General features: G+C 38.8%; 1 protein-coding gene across 2 annotated transcripts in view; it reads right to left on the minus strand.

The window, feature by feature from the left end:
- jak2a (Janus kinase 2a) overlaps positions 1–16057 on the minus strand; it is a 37676-nt gene extending 21619 nt beyond the window's left edge. The window contains exon 1 of one of the 2 annotated variants that reach the window (XM_067574964.1): positions 15624–16057. The gene's annotated coding sequence lies outside the window, so the exon portion shown is untranslated. Of the gene's footprint in view, positions 1–15618 lie in introns of both variants that reach the window. The other variant, XM_067574965.1, reaches the window with a different exon arrangement.
- Positions 16058–18372: the final 2315 nt, after the last annotated feature.

An 18372-nucleotide genomic window follows, 5' to 3' on the forward strand; every position in this document is an offset into this window, starting at 1 on the left:
CTGGATTGGGTGTCAATGACAATGGGCTGATCTGGTATTGGAAAACATTATTTTAATAAAAAACAATTCAGTAAATTTGTATCTATGTATTTATTTGTTATATTTTGTTTTACAAAGTTAGGAAAGCAATGTTTAAGTCAAGCCTGATTTTGCCTGACATATAAAAGAATGATCCCAGTCTCTTCAACACAGGGAGGCACACAGCTTATTAATTTAACACTGGTATTGGATCAGTACTCGGTATTGGACAATACCCAAAGACCAGGTATCGGTATCCGGACTGAAAAAGTCGGATCAGTGCATCCCTAGTTAATGGGATGTGCTCTATACTGTACAGATGAGGCCGAAATTATTGGTACCCTTGCATTTTATTAAAATAATGCGCCATATACCCTGAACAGTGTTGAAATTAAATTTTATTATCAATGCATGTCTATGTTTGGTTTGCAGTGGAACAAAACAAAAACGTTGTGAAAATAACTGAATCGCCTGGACAAAATTATTGGTAGCCTTTGGAAGTTGTAAGAAATAATCGATTAGTAGTGATACTTTAAGCAGACTATTGTGTTTTAATTAGTAACACAGGTATTTTCAATCTTATAATCACTCATGCAGCCAGTTTAAAAGGAGAAAATTACTCACTCTGCTGTTTTGTGCCACTATGTGCATCACAGTGAACATGGAAAACAGAAGGAAAACTAAACAGTGGTCTGAAGACATTAGAAAAAAGGTAATAGCCAAGCATGGTGAACATAAAGGTTACAAAACCATCTACAAAGAGCTTCACATTCCTGTGACCACTGTTGCCAACATTATTAAGAAGTTTAAGGCTCATGGAACTGTAGCCAACATCTCTGGATGTGGTTGCAAGAAGAAAATTGGGCCGAGATTGAACAGAAGGATTGCTCGAATGGTTGAGAAAGAACCAAGGAAAACTTCAGTGCAGATGCAAGCTGATCTTCAAGTTCATGGTACAATAGTTTCAAGTCGCACCATCCGTCGCTGTCTGAATGAAAATGGGCTCCATGGTAGAAGACCCAGGAAGACCCCACTTCTAAGAGGGACACAAAAAAGGCAGACTGGACTTTGCCAAAATGCATGTTGACAAGCCACAGTCCTTCTGGGAGAATGTGCTTTGGACAGATGAAACAAAATCAGAGCTTTTTGGTAAATCACACCAACCCTATGTTTACAGAAGAGCAGATGTTTACCATGCCTGAGCAGAATGCCTGAAACATGGAGGAGGCTTAGTGATGTTTTGGGGTTGTTTTGCTGCCTCAGGCATTGGGTGCCTTGAATCTCAGCAGGGCACAATGAAATCAGAGGACTATCAAGGCATTTTGGAGTGAAACATACATCCCAGTGTCAGAAAGCTGTGTCTTAGTTGCAGGTCATGAGTATTCCAGCAGGATAATGACCCCAAACATACATCAAAAAGCACCCAAAAGTGGATGAGAAGAAAACGTTGGACCATTCTGAAGTGGCCTGCTATGAGTCCTGATCTGAATCCCATTGAACATCTTTGGAAAGAGCTGAAACTTGAAGTTGGGAGACAGCAAGCCATCAAACCTGAGAGAACTGGAGCAGTTTGCTCAAGAAGAGTGGAGAAGTATATAAACCTTATTCAGAGTTACAGAAAGCGCTTGACTGGAGTTATTGCCTCCAAAGGCTGTGCTACAAAGTATTAAGGGTACCAATATTTTTGGCCATGCCATTTTCATTTATTTTATTGTATTAAATAATGTTATGTTGTAAATCACAAGCAAAGTTTCATTTATATTCAATGTGAAATAAAGAATGATGGATGCCATATACTTCTGTCAGTTTCAACTTAGTACAGAGAAAATGTAGCTTTTTAAAAAAAAAAAAAAAAAAAAGAAGGTGGAAGGCTACCAATAATTTCGGCCATGTCTATAACTGGGCTGAAGGATGACTCCAACTGTGCCATGAAAGGTTTGGGATTCAACAGATTATTCCAATAGTGCACCTTCAGTTTTCATTGGATGGGGTTTGTGCCATTTTTTGCAACAACTGAACATTGTTTTGCAGTTGTATGTTAACTGTTGACCACCAGAGTTTTCTTCTAGGATTCAGTATCAAAGTGCCTGGAGTCCAATGTTAGACCCAGTTACAGTTCCCATTTAAATTGCATCATGGAGTGTAATAGTGAAACAGTTTCTCTATTTCTGGCAATACATTTCATGATCGCTCAAAAAAAGGGAGGTTGACATTTGAAGCAGAGACACAAAAGCCAAGGCAATTACAACAACCAATAAAATCAGTAAGTCAAATCTGAGAGTGAGCTGAGAGTTCCAACATCTGTCCTGGTATGTATTTTAAGATATGCATGTAAAAGTTAATAGTATTTATTGGTTTTTGGCAGATGTACACTTTCAGCTGAAGCAACCCCCCAAATACAGAGATAATAATGTTAATGTTGCTACAACTGTGTTTATTAAGGTATTTATTCCTGCCGCACATTATAATCATACACATAGAGGAAGTGAAATCAGCTACTGTATTATATAGTTGATATGAAAGCGCTTGACAATAATGGTCATCTCCCACACTGACTGGAAACTTTATCTGATAACACAGGAATGCTTAGCTCACATCTACAGTTGTTGCCTTCATGCTCTCTTTGTTTGTTGTTGTGAGCTTCTTTACCCTCTGGCTGACCCCGAGCTAGTCAAAAAAGGTAAAACAAGGGCTTTGCATCAAATAGCTTACTGAGTGGCAGCTCCACAACATACATTACTTCTCAAACTTATAATTGTCTTTAAAATATCTAAAATATTTTACCTTGAAAAAAGTGTGTGTTCATTTTTTGGAATTTGAACTCAGTGATAACTTATAAACACTGCCTGAGTTACAAAAGTTGGCAGGCACATTTTATGCAAATGTTGTAAATGTAGCATTTGTTTAATATTTGAGAGAGTAGCTAATCCCATGCAGGACACAGCACAGAACCTGGCACAAGGTAAAAGTAAAAATAAAGACATAGAAGCAGGAGTTTGTGATACTACATAGTTTGATATGTGGCAAGAGGAAGCTCAGCACATGTTTAAGATGACATTGCTCTCTCACCATTTTGTCAGTGTGTTTACACACCCAAAACGTTTATCATGTAGCAGACAGGCAGAGAGTTAGACCAGTTCCTTCTGTCTTATCGGGGCCTTGGTGCTGGTTTAGGTCAGTGCTATCAGCTCAGCCACATTTTTTGCCTTTTATGCCTGCTCTGCTTCACTACTGACCACAAATGCCACTTCTTCAATCAGCACTCTGGACATTTTGCACTGTTGGGCTTCCTTTTAAAGTTTTGATAAAGTTGCACTGTTGGCCAATTAAAATACTTGGAGAAATATTTTTGGAGAAATTGAAATCTACAATAACTGGCTATGTTGTAGAGGTCCATGTTAAGATATTTAGAAAAGTGCAGTGGCCTGCAAAATCAGATAACACTGCATTGTTGGCTGCTGTGCAACAACCTTGACAAAATGTCAGTCGGAAGAATATAAATGAGCCCACAAATTCAGATGTCCCATGCATACATACATGGTAAGGCCTAAAACAATTGATGGGCCTTGACAAACATATCTAATTCATTTTGATATCTGGCTCAATATTTGCTTTCCTCTCCTACTGTAAGTCAGGGAATAGCATTATCCATACCTTACCGCAAAGCCAAGGCAAATAGCATGGACAAAGTGGTCAGGGTATTAAAATTACAACAATGTACACACTATACTAAACCTAAAATGATTAGTCGATTGACAGAAAATTAATTTTAAGTAATTTCTTAGGCATAAATGAAAAATATTCCCTTGTTCCATCTTCTTAAATGTGAATATTTCCTGGTTTTCTTGCCCTCCTATGATATGTACCCTTTGGGTTTTAGAGTGTTGGTCAGGCAAAAGAACTAGGAAATACATGATTGTAATGGCCATTTTTGCAGAGTGATGGAAGGTTTTGTGGTCTGATAAAGCCAATACTGACTTTTTGGACCATAATACTAAATAGTATGTTTGGTGTTAGCCAACCGGACACATCACCAGAAACACATCATGCCAAATATGAAGCCTGACATCATTGTGCTGTGGAGCTAATCTGTTCATGGTTCACTGAACTTGAGCAGTTTTGCAAAGAGGACTGGAGAACATTTCCAGTGTCCAGATGTGCAAAGCTGATGATGGATCCAAAACTACTCTGCCATGGTTCCTAAAATGACTAGGAGGGGCTGATAGACAGCTGGTTAATAAAGTGTCAAAAATGTGCAAGCACTTATTAAATTATGTAAAAAAAATAAAACTGAATTATGTCCGATGACATAATCATTGCATCAATGTAGCTTCACACAGGCCAACACCAGTAAACTTAGGTGGAGCTCTCTAGAAGCCTGAAAAACACTGATCAAAAAGGGCATCATTGGGTGAGTAATTTTTATATACATGCTAAATAGGGTGTGGTGATTATCATCTCAGTGCCATCAGTCACCTAACATCTTTGGAAGAAGAAGACCAACTTTGCAAAGCAGTAAAAAATACTACTGTTGTCCATCAGGTTCTGAATGGCATGTGTGAAATGTGAACACAGCACCACAAATATGCAGCCAAGGACTAATGATTTCCATGGATGAATGGCAGATGATTATTTCACAGCTAAATGTCACTGTCTCACTGTCACTACACTGAAGGCACAACATACTGCATGACTTTCTCGTGAAGAGAAAAAATTCTTGAAAATGTTGAAAAGCTGCTGTTCATTATATATTGAGGGCTTAGATCCAAAGGGGCGTAAGTGACATTTCGCCAACTTTACAGGAGGACCAAAACAAAAAAAGGGGCGTAAGTGACATTTCGCCAACTTTACAGGAGGACCAAAACAAAAAAAGGGGCGTAAGTGACATTTCGCCAACTTTACAGGAGGACCAAAACAAAAAAATTACCATAGTTTGATCTGACTTTGTGTATTGATTTCAATCTTTAAGAGAAAAAAATGATATACACATGGATGACAGTATGCTTAATGAACAATATTTCATCATTTATTCAAAAACTTTCTTTTTTTTTTACATTTTTAAATTTGAAAAAAGTCACATGTGCCCTTTTGGCACCAATGTTTCATTCTATTTTGACTGTAAAATAAGGTGACATCTGGTGACAATATCAACAAAGCATTACATTAATGACTTTAAAAGAAACAATCCATTGTGATAAAATAAAATATCACATGAAAAAAATCCTTACATCAAATTAGTTTGTTTGAATGTTATTAATTTGGCTAAAATAGTAATCCCAGCCACTTAACCATTTGGCAAGATGGGTGACTGAAAAAAAATTAGATACATTTGTAATAATAAAAAATATGATAGCAAATATCATTAACTGAATGATTAATGACATTTAATTACTAACAATTAAAGATTAATAACAAATTAATAACATTTATCCATAATACCAACTGAAAGTAGGCTATAGAGTATTGGGAATATCAAATAGGCTACTGAATATTGGGGATATAATAATATGACAAAAACAATGTATTTCATAGAGAGAATGAAACCTTTTGGAAAGGATTCAGAAAGGGCTTCAATCCATGAGAACATCTGGTCTCCTGTTTTCTAACTTCAAGCATTCAAAATGCTTGGTCACACAGTTCATAACTGAACTGAATACCATTTGTGTCCTCTTTCATGTTGCACAGCCATTTGATTTTCTGCCAATGTACTGTTTCTCTCTCTTTGATTTATTTTGGACCATGTGTTGTGAAAAGGACTTGAAATACAGAAAATCACAGTGACTAAGCTCAATCACCTTGAATGGCATGCTTTTCCTCGCCATCCTTACGAGAGTGTAGTACCCCTCTGCTCTGTGCACAAGCACATTCTTTCTGGCTGCATCCAGACTCCATGAATTTGTGGTCAATAATGGAAATTGTTTTTTTACTGTTGGTATGTTTTTTACTGAGTGGAAATACATGGCACTAAAATCAGCATTCCTGTTCTGAGTACAGCACCACATGCTCAGTGTCTGAAAGAGAAGCCATGGCCCCCTTCACCTTCATGCCACATGTAGCAGTTTACCTCTTTGCTGCCTTACTCATAGATTGTCAGGTTGTAGGTGCTAAACTTCCCTGAGTAATACAGACTGCTCACATTACTCAATGGAGTGGTCAGCACTTGCTCAAGATCAAAAGAAACTGTTTTGTATGAGGACTGTTCTTGTGTTCGTCTTTTATCATGTTCTTTATGCTCTCTGGCCTGTGTCTTTCTGTTTTAGTGGGGCATTGTATTGTTCTTCGTGGATTTGTTTGTCACTGGTATTGTAGCGCTCCCAGAACATGCATGCATCTTTTGTGGGTTGGTGAAAGTTGAATTCTGTGTTGAATATATGCCTGTAGAAACTGAGTTTCTCAGGATTCACTTTCCATTTCTTGTTGCATTTCTGCACATAGAGATCGTACATCTTTGTTACATTCAGATTTTCTTCAAGGTACTGCCTCGTTGTGTCTTTCCTGCAGTAGTGTGATTGAACCGTGGGGAAAGACTTAATGTGATCTCTCCGATTTTTGTTCTGGGATTATTTTGTTTCCAGGTGAATGCTTTCCCTGCAGGTTTGTGGGGGACATTCCAAGATTACTTGACTGATCAATGCCTGCAGACCTTGCAAATTTCTCTTGGTACTCAGTGGTGTTCTGCCGCTTTGACTTTTCATTTTTGTCACTGTGTGGTTGATGATGGCATCCTTCTGTCTTGCCATATCTCCCATTGCCCAGAACTGGTCACAAATTCTTTCTTTCTCTGACTGAGGGAAACTATGATTAACTTTGTAACGACAGGAAGCATAGTCTCCTGACATTTCAAGCTGGGACATAAATGTTTTTAGAATTCACATAACTTTGCCCTGTGTTACGCAGCCTTTTTCGTACATTTTTCTTCCAGTTTCCAGGGTCTCTCTTTCTTTTCCTTCCTCTTTGCTGGATCTCACTCTCACCCTTCATCTCATTGTCTGTATCCTGTGCCTGTTCCACTGCATTGTCTGTGTCCTGTGTCTGAGCCCCTACATTGTCTGTGTCCTGGGCCTGCTCCTTTGCGTTGTCTGTGTCCTGGGCCTGCTCCACTGCGTTGTCTGGGTCGTGTGCCTGCTCCACTGCGTTGTCTGTGTCCTGTGCCTGAGCCCCTACATTGTCTGTGTCTTGAACCTGGCTCACTGCATTTCCTGTATCCTTTCCTCAGTCATCTCCATTGTCGGTGGGTGTCTGTCCTTCTGAGTGCCTACATGTTGAAACATACCATTAGAATTTAAGCTATTGATTACTACTTGCTGGCTAGCTAAAGTGCTAGCTTTAACCTTACTGAAACACGTTGAGTTTAGCTAGCTTTAGTTTGGGATTGCAAGTCTTCTGGTTTCCGTTCCGGCAATTTCTACAGGAACATACTTCGGTATGTAACATACTTGCGCTAAGCACCTGTTGTTGCTTTGAGATGAAGGGGTTGTATAGTTGACTCTGCAATAAGGCTGTCGCGATAACCGCAATATTGCTATACCACACTATAGACAAGCCAACCGCAGTGGATGGCAAGCAACTGCCACAACCGTGTTATGTTCACGTTTTTTCTTTTTTTCATGAGGCTAGGCCATTCTTGTTTACACTTCAATGCGTGTGTACTGAATATTCGGCAGCTCTCTTGGTCGGGTCCATCTCCGGCAGCTCCCCTGGTTCAGTGGCTGTGGAGGATCCCACCTGCCGCATGCAGCATTTTCGTGCGCTGAGTTGTCGCTCATGGGGCTCCACAGAGCCTCGCACAAGCCTCCCGCTGCTAGCATACAGGCAAACAAGCTAACCTGGCATCCAGCTCTTATAACACAACAGGGCTAGCTAGGGGTGTGCTGACCGGGAGTCAGTGCTGATGCTCAGTAGTTAAAAACACATCTGTATGAATATTTTCAGTGTTTCCCCTATATTTCAAAATTATGAGCGCCGCTGCTAAAATTTCAGGCGATCATTAATATCAACACCCTACGTTATTGTGGATTTTTTCCACATCCTCCCTCTCTCCGTTCTTCAAAGGACATCTACGTGAAAGGTACAAGAGTAGCGTAGCTCTGTTAAGGAATAAGGCAGCGCCTGTGTGTGTATGTGTGTGTAAATGTGCATAAATGTGCATGTGTAGTTGCGCGAGCGCAGCGGGTGAGCTGCAGAAACATGGCGTGAACGCGAGCGGAGCAGAGGAAGAGTTTAGCAGTAAGTTGTCAATCTGGCAGTAAATGTAGAGTAGAGGCTGTGTGTCAGTTAATAAATGCTCCAGCAACAACGCGTTAACTTGATCAGGCTCACTTAAGATGGACTGACTTTTAAGGTGGACCAGCAATTCTCATTTTAGTGTCAATCTCAGGCGCTCTTTAACAGAGAACGGAGAAATGTCTGATGAGTCTCTGTCTTGAGTTTTTCCATATGCCCCCACATATGACAACCCCCCTGATTTTGTCTCTGTTATGTTTAAACACTCTGTTTTAACTGTGCGGACAAGCAGGCTGTCATTTAACCTGCATCCACCAGTCATACAATCTAAGGGGGCGTCCAGTCAGAGTCCATTTCATAAATCCAAGGTTTAAGGGGACTCGGCTGTAGGCCAACATTGTTTCCTGCCACAACATGATTTAAAGTGTTTTCTGTGCTCATCAGGTAATGCTGCTCCATTTGGCCGACATATAATCAGACTAACATATTTTGATTTTCACACATACACACACAAAAAAAAATCTAATACCACATATGACTGCATACCACACTGTTGAGCCACCCTAAATCACCGCAGGGGAAATTCCTTTACAACTACAGCCCTACTCTGCAATGTGCCAAGCAGGACTTGTTTATTTGTGGTGGCTTGAGTAATACTGCAGAGTCATCGATGATACACTGAATGGGGGCTTCAGATTGCAGATGCTGTTGTTTACATTATTTCACTCCACTCCACAAACGACAGTCTGGAGAGGTTTTTGTTTTAATAATCTTGAGTACATGCTTTTAAAACTAGCATTAACCAATCCGATGCTTTTAGTCTGTCATACCTAGTTATGTTTTAACCAGTAATCACATACTGATCTAATGAAGCACACTTTCACATCTGTCTTGTCTCTCAAGAGGTTACTTACGAAAATTCCCCCCTTTATCTTTTGGGATAAAAGGAAAATCAAACAGAAAGAGGGACAGATGTGGGCTGGAAAAGCTGACCGTGGGATGTAATCTGTAGTTACTAAGCAAACAGTACAATAAAAGAGTTGTGTCTAAAGTTCATATTGTCCTTTGCATCACTGCTCACCCACTTCCCTTATACTGATGCAATGCTCTAGTTCTTTCATGGTGTTTATACCTCTCCAAAAGTGTCTACCAAACATATGCATACAGTGTACATACTTTCTGCAATAATGATTTGAAATCAATACAATACTCTTGTAAATGACTCTTTCTTTTGCCATGACTTCCTACAGCAGAAAGGTAGCCAGTAGCCAGATCTGCATGTTGATCTATTCTGAACCAATGTAAAAACAATATCCTCTTTCTGTCTTTGTTTTTTTTTAATTGGAGAGAGAATATCCTCTTTCTTAAAGGTTCCTCTTCATGAAACCACCTTTCATGAAGACAGCAAAAAAAAAAATTAAGTGTGAGTAGCAGGCATTACAGGCAGCCTTGTCAGAGAAACTTCTCATAAATGGGACCCACAGTGACAATACCATATTTCCGAACAAATAAAGGCCGGCCACAAATACAGGTTGGGGGAAAACAAGGGTGGATAAACTCCCGGTGCCTTTATATAATGTTCATGCCAGTTAAACGGTAGTTACCCGAATGCAACTCCAGTTCTATGAGTACCTGCAGAGCCCTCTAATGTAGGCTACATTTCCACCACTTTAGAAGATAACGGTGCATATTTTAATACAAGCAAACATCCATGAGCATGCTATGTGCACACTACAGCTAAGTGGTGCACTGCCAAACCATTCTAGGTGGAACTAAAATTATTGTTCCTCATATAGGAGTAAGTCATTACCGTAATTACTGGTAATGCTGTGACAAAAATTTAACAGAGCAAGCAGAAGCAGATCAGAAAACAAGGCTTCATACCAAAATATCAGCAAATATACTTAGCAAACAGAGAGAATTAGAGATAAAGGCCTCTCTCTAATATAAGCCTGCTTCCAATAAAGGTATCTCACCTGTACCCAGTATACCCAAACTACAGACGCTTTCTGTATGGCAGTGGCTCTCAGGCTGCAGTTGATGTGAGACATATGTGTCTCTGCCTTTTTGCACATCTTGGAAACGACAGTATACTAGAAGCTGTCTGTCACAGCTGTTACTTTTCTGGGCTGCAGACAGAGGGCTTTTGCACCAGGAATTTTGCTCAGGAATTGCTAAGAGGGGATTTCCTTGTTCACCAAACATAGTGCCTTGCCAATTTTCTCTATATCGCTTCAGTGGGTCTTTATGATTTTTTGTTTCTTCATTGAATGTCATGGTGAAATATTTTGCTCCACTCTCGTCACGTTTTAGGATAAATGAATCAGGTTTGAGATCACAATTCCCCTCTTTGCCCCTGCATCAAAAGTGCAACTGAACTGGAACCTTCAGCTCGGTCCTCTTAACAGACTGAATGTCAATGTTTTTTGAGATGATATTTTTGAGACTTAGTGAAGTCTGAAAGCAGGTCAAAGCCCATGTTGTTTGTCCTATAGTGTTAGCTTCATTTTTGCTCTTCTGTAACTTGTCTAGGTCAGCTGATGTCATATGAGCACACCTGGAGGTTTGCACTAAAGTATCCAGGCTTCTTATCTTCCCTGCGTCCTCCTCTAACATCCATTCATAATTTAAGTCAAATGTTATTTGTGTAATTATGTTCATCTTTTCAGTGCAAAGTTTGTTACAATCTAAGCTAGATAAATACCTTTAATGTAATTAACGGTTCTTAGAACACCTGTAAAGCGGAGTGATACATGTATAGTTAAAAGTCCCAGCGCTGTTGTGCTCTGTATCGGCACTGAAGGAATCCCTCTTGTCCAATCAAATTACTTGGTCAGAATTAACTGTTGTACAATTGATTAATACTATTCATGGCATTATTTTTGAAAGCATCCTCACTTTACTTTCAGTGCCTAAAACTTCTGCACAGTGCTGTATATTTGGGGCTTTTTGAGCGCAAATGTGCTGCAGGCACACAATTTAGCGTTGCACTGATCCATATCGTGCCCCTCTTAAAAAAAATCATTTTTACATTACTTTATCAACAGGATCTATTGGACAGACCAGAGATAAATGTGATTAAAGTGTGATGGGGTTTTTTTTCCTTTCCCTGCTGCAAAGTGTGTGTGTGTGTGTGTGTGTGTGAATGTTTGTGCGTGTTTGCACAGCACCAGCTCTTGCTTTGCTTGAAGGACAGAGGTGCTGTGTTTAAAAGCTATAAAAAATTTGCATTATGGAAAATACTTTTGGTTCTCTTCTAAAATACCTCCCACTGTTTCAAAGCCATGGATGACTGCAATGGGAGATAACACTTACTCTCAGTCACCCATGATGAAGTCAGTAAAATTGTCTGAAGCTAGAGCTTGGTACTTTTAGGGGTACCGACTGAATTATGTCAGTACTACCGAGTACCTATTCACATAAGATCAATCAGTGCCAAATTTCCGTACCTTGAGAGCAGGTTGTGTTGTGAATTCAAATGAATATTAATAAGATTCCTCATGAGCATTTTTAAAAATCCCTACTAGTTTACCGAGACGTGAGCACCTGAAATTTCTCTTCTGTGTTCCTGTTTATACTTTCAGATATCAGCCTTATTTTACTGTTTCCTGATTGCTTTCAGCTGTATTGGAGCCATGTTGTTACTGCTGATGAAAACATTTCCTGCTGCTGCTGCTTCATATTAAAAGCTTTCCACTGACAAACTAATGGAAGGCTTTTATTGTGAAGAATGAATGTGTTTATTGCTTCCTTAGCAGAGCTTGGTTGGCAGTGCTATTCTTCAGTAAAAACAAGTTGACACAACACGATCTGGAAATATTTGGAGCTCTTTGTTCAGCCCATCTGTTAGAAAGAACATAATTATAACTTATTTTACCTTGTTTATTATTAATTTATCATTGTTTATTTTACCTTACATTTACCTTATGTGCATGGTACCCAACCTTACCTAAAGCAGCATGCTTCAAAAAATAAATGAATCAAGGCTGTGGGAAAACACAGGGCTAATTCACACTTCATTTTACCCTAAACCACACAGCAGTGTGGGATATTTTCAGATCTACAATAGCTGCAAGTCTCTCTATGATTTAACAGTCCTAAGATTGTAGTGAATGTTATTTTGGCAAACATGTGACATGGGAAAAATGAGTATCTGTAACTTGTTTCTGCTTGTTCCATTTTAAACCAAGCACCTCATTTTATTCCATTACAGCTGCTGACAGTGCAGTTCTTTGTGTCTGACCTGAATCAACTTTGCGAAATGTTACATATGATCCCTGATGCAAGAATAATGTACTTTCCCCATAACTGTCGACATGTCTGTGTCACTGATTGTGACCTTCCAGTAAAGAACTAATTAAAAATGCTAAATTGGTTGGAAATGCTTTGATGGGTAGCCTAATGAATCAACACTGCCTACATAGTGCTCAAAACATCACATTTTCAAAAGTCAAGATCATATGTACTTGCCTTTTGAAACCAGATAAAAAAACATTTACATAACTGAAAAATATTTACAATATGTCTAATCCAAAAATAGATATGCTACTAAGTATAGCCTTGTTGAGATAAAAGCTGAGTGCTGCCTTAACTCCCTAAGCCTAGCAGTTCCCCCTAACATGGTATACAGTCAATTTAAGAAACCATATTAGTACTATTGGTTGGGGATGACTAAAACATTGCAAACAACCAGTTTTTCCCTCTAAAAACCAGAAAACAGAATGCACATCATTTAGCTTGAACTGGAAAATGAACTGAATGCTCTGAAGAGAATTAACTGACTTGCCTTATAAAATTATCTACAGGATCAGCAGTCACATAAATCAAGTGGCAGCACCATCAACAAACTATACGCCTAGATAACACAGTGTAATACAACAACACTGCAATAAGTCCTACATTCATAAAGTGCAGCTTTTGTTGAAACTGTTGAGTGTTGAGTCAAGGATGAGGGAATCACCTTTTCTGCATCTCATTAAAAAGCTCAGACTATAACCGTGTGCTTCCAAACTCATCAATTCAGGTGTTGATTCAACAATTAAACAGCATCACAAAAGTCTGTGGTGCTGTTTAATTATAATGCATTGTACTGAGAAGTGTTTCTCGTATTTAGTCTACTTCATTTATACAAAAGGGAAATTGAAAAACAGTTCAACAACCACAAACTACAGCCTCCAAAATGATCATTTAGTTGAATCAACGCCTCTCTAAAACACTTCAAACAAAAACTGAACATTATAACCCTGATGAAAGCAGGATTTAGTGCCAGGCTGATATATATCTATTAGCAGGTTATATTAGCTTATCACAGATACTTCTGTATAAGAATTGATATGTCGATAAGTAACTGAGATACAAAAATGCCAAAGATACGCTCAAGATAACTGTGAAACACTGTCTCTTTTACCTAGTCTGACCTCCAGAGAGTACTGACAACTTGATTTTTCAACTGTAAAATGCCTCACCTAATATTTATCTAGGTCAAATTTAAGGTACCTTTCTCACAAATGATTGCTTATGTTATCCGTTTGTGTTAAAGAAATAAATATAGGCTGACAGTATTATTAGCAGATACTTGACACTCTCAAATATTGACATCACCCTCAAAAATCCAACATCAGTATGGCTCTAATCAAAACCTGTTCAACCTAAACCGAACATCAAAACCCCCATGAAGGTCAGACTTATTGCATAGCTGAGTGTTTCCCCTAGGCTGTGCTGTACATTTACTGCCAGGCTGACAACTTACTGCTAACCTTTTCCTTCGCTCGCATTCACTTCATTTTTCTGCCGCTCGCTCTTTCGCTTAACCACTCACTCACTACGCACAAATCTTACGCTAAAAAGGAGCTACAGTACCAGGAGTTTCCCAGACAATGACACAGAGGTTGACTCACGTTTCACAACAGTGCTCTACAGAGGCTCCTAAACACTATTGATTTCCGAATTAATGGATATTTGGTGTTATTTCTGGCATTCAAAAAACATTTCATGGCCTGGCGGGATTCTTGTTGGCCTTGCGGCCTGCCAGGCCTGTACAATCATAGGGGAAACACTGTAGCTGTTGCAATAGAATGATGTTACATCAGTTTCAAATAGGTGTCCCAAATAAATTGACAAACTGAGTGTAGATAAACTTACAGTTGAAAGATAGGTTCACATTTTTTCCAAATCTGTCCTAAAATAATAGTCAGGTGCTCACTGTGTGTCGAGACCCAAAGAGGGAATTTCATACTAAAAAGACTAACTGTGGAAGATATCCACTTTATTTGTCTAATTCTGACAGCTAAAGCTTCATATTATCTTCAGATAAAGTTTTATACATTTTTGCTCAAAACAAGGAATATGGATTTTGTCCCTCATCACTTAAATTGTAAGCAGATTAGGTAGGGATCTCTTAATGACCAGTATGAACTGGAGGAATGATTACAGCAAGACAAACCTGTTTCAATGTGCATATGGACACCTGACTGTTGTTTTAACATAGACTTGAAAAACTGTGCACCTATCCTTTAAATATCACACCTGTCAATGGGGCAAATCATTATTTCACATCTCAATGAAGGGATAAAATCGACTTCTGAATCTCAATTTCTACATTAAATTCATACTTTCATATTTATTGAATTGTTGACCACATAAAAGTAGGTCATTTGTTATTGTTTTGCTATTGTCTTGAGTTTCAGTTCAGCACAGAACAGCTGATTTAACTCTGCTTGCTAATTTTAACTGTAGTAAAGTTGGTTTGCAGGAACAATGACCGCTCCCACACCCACACACACACACACACACACATCAGATCATGGTCATTTTTGGGGACATTACATAGACTTTCATTCATTTCCTGGAGACTTAACCTAAAACTAACACATTTAAAGACAGAAAATTTGCAACATTTAAAAAGAGAGTAGGTTAGAAGGTTATAGGTGCTGGACAATCTTCAAAGAGATCTGGCATTGCTGTAATATTTCACAAGAAATTAAATTTCAAAGTTAACAACATATCACAAGAGTCATCAGGATTTTTTATCAATGGCTCATTGGAGTCAAGCAATATTACTTTGTTAAATATGTATGCGCTTAATGAAGGTAATCCATCATTCTTCAGTACAATTTCGCGTAAATTATCAGATGTTTGCAGCTCAATAACAACTCTAGGAGGGGATATGAATCTAACACTGACCATACCCACTGACCCATAAATTAGCTTTTTCCCAATTGGGGACACGTCTTTTGCCCCGAATTGGACAAGCTGTACCCAATTAACTGTTCCCAAGTCTGAAATGTGTCCCCAAACGTAGCCTACGACACACCACACACACACACACACACACACAGAGAGACACACACACAGACACAAACACACACATCACTTAACTCTACCTGTTGTCTTCTGAAGAGCTGTTGCTGCTTGACTTCTCCAAAACCAACACAGGTGACAGTCTGTCGGTCGGTCTCTGCAAGTTAGTCCGATACTGGTTGAATATTTAGCGCTATAGCTAATAAGCCTCAGACCTAACGGCTTACGTTTACCGTCAACAAAAGTACTGTTGCTTCGTTATTTGCGCCACCAGATGCCATTCCGTCGGTCTTCACATCTTCTTCAAAACTACTATCATTGTACGCGTCATACCGAGCAGCTTTCATCGATCACATTATTCTTAGTTCGACATAATGCCCCGGTTTAGGGGGAAACTGTACTATCACCCTGACTTGTCTCCTCTTGTGAGTCGATGATAGTAGCCTGCGCTGTACGATGAGGATGATGATGATGATGAGGGCGGAGCAGGTCTCCAGACCAAAGGACTGTGTTCTGCCCGCCTTATTTTTTTTTTACCCCTACCCGTATTCCGCGAAGACCCGCCCTACTCTTCCTCTGATTGGCTAGTACTCGTTGCCTTCGTTGTTTAGATTGGTTAGATTTAGGCACGAGGAGTGAGATGATTGGGTTAGGGTAAGAGTATCAGGGTCAGAGCCAATCAGAAGCAGAGTAGGGGCGGGGGGGCGTCTATCCCACTTAGATGGGTTAATACCTCTTCCGTGTGGTGCTCAGCATTGATTAGATAGGAATGTATGTCCAGTACATTATTCTTCTATACTGGAGTCCCATGAAAAAAGCCAAATCCCAGAACACACATACAAGTGGTGGAATGTAACTGAGTACATTTACTCAAGTACTGTACTCAATTACTTCTATTTTACTTGGGTACTTACATTTTGTGTTATTATATACTACTCCACTGCATTTTATAGGGAAATATTGTTACTTTTTGCTCCACTAGATCTAATTGACAGTCAAAGTTACTTTACAGGTAAGATTTTACATACTGTAGCTACAATATGCTGTATGTGATGAGCTTATAAAATTTGAAGCATTGCTTGTAGATTAAACTAACCCAGAGTAGAGCTATCAAAAGGTTCAAATGAGCTCCACCTCACTGGAGGCTTCAAGTTTCCACATCACAGTTGTTGAATATTGGACCACAAACTTGGCTTCAAAACTAGTTGTGATGTCACAAATCCTTCCCACGGGCACGCCCCTTAAAATCAGTTTTTCAATGAGCACAGAGAAACTTTTCACTTTCAGCAGATGAATGTGAAAACAAGAAGAAAAACACATATTTGAGTAAAGGGGGACTTTCAGTAAAGGATCTGAATACTTCTCCCACCATTGCACTTACCACAATACGTGATAAAGCCACATTATTTATGACTGACAGGTACTTTACATCATGAATAATCCTTTGACATCCTGACAAACTTTGAAAAACCCGTACATGTAGCATTTGCCAATTGTTTTGACAGGTAAGGTAAAGCTAAACTTAGATTTCTCACAACTTCTCTCAATCTTTTCCATGTAAAAAGTAGTCTCTCATTAGCTCCATATATCTTCACAATATGTATTTGTAATACAGAAGTTGAAGTTACCAGCCACTGCACAACCAGTTCTTGCAATTGCTATTATTTAGGTTTGTTTTGCCCAATATCTCAGCCCTGTATTGCTAAGTTTTTTTTCATTATTATGTATAAACTGAGTATCATACCTGGAAGACATTAAATTAAATTACTGATATCTGTTGTTTTTTCCTCAAAGTGGCATGTAGAAAGTGAACTGCACTTCAGCCCACAAGTACCAGAAACAGAGATGGCTAGAACAGAAATAAAGTCTTAATTGATTTTAGTTTCAATTTAAAACAGAAGACGCTACAGAGGCCTTTGGCAGGGGATTATCTTCATGGCTCACTTCTATTGAGGTATAGTCACTTAAAGCTAAATTATTGCGATATTGATCACTAAATTAATGAACACAATATCAGTTGTCAGGTATCAAATGGTGGTTCATTTTAATTTAAAGACAAAAGCTCACTTTATATGATAATTCTAAAAATCAATGCATCATTTTAGCTTTTATTCTGTTTCCAGCCCTGCACTGTGATTGATTTGTGTAAAAGAGAAGAGAAGTAAAGCAGTAAGCTGTAATATCAAATGGTACGTTGCTGTCCAGATGAAGCATGTTTATAGCCAAAGTAAGCCAGAAATTCACTCTGGTTCACAGGTTTTGCCTTGATAGCTTTATTGGATCTTATAAAATGACATTATGTTTTAAACAGTGTGTTACAGTTTCGCTGCTCTGAAAGAATTTAATGAGAACACACCTGGGCTTCAGCCAAAGCTTAAGATTTACTTGGCAAGACGCAGTAAAAGTCTGCTGACACATTAGTCATCACGTTGTGTTAAAAGACCTTCATGTGTCGGTCAAAAACATCATCTCTATTTTCATGTAAGACCTGTTTGAGAGTGCTAAGTCTGGGTTTGTTGGAGAACTAGAAGACACATGATGTCATAATTTCAATGAAAAAGGAAGATTCAATGCAGTGAAATCTTTTGCTACACAAGAATAAATAAATAACTTTGTAACCTTTTCACTTTTTCACCCTGTTTGCAAAATGGACTAAAACTAACAGCTGGTGGAATCTTTTTTCTGCTTTAATGTCCAAAACCCTTGAGCAACAGTGCAGTGATAATATAATCAGCAAGAAAGAAGATTAGCCTTCCTCTGAGTTTTTCCCCAGAAAAAAATGGATCAGATTTCTCCCTGAAAATTAAAACTCAATCCTGAGAATTGAATACC

The sequence above is a fragment of the Thunnus thynnus genome, chromosome 19 (assembly GCF_963924715.1).
Source record: "Thunnus thynnus chromosome 19, fThuThy2.1, whole genome shotgun sequence".
NCBI lineage: Eukaryota > Metazoa > Chordata > Actinopteri > Scombriformes > Scombridae > Thunnus > Thunnus thynnus.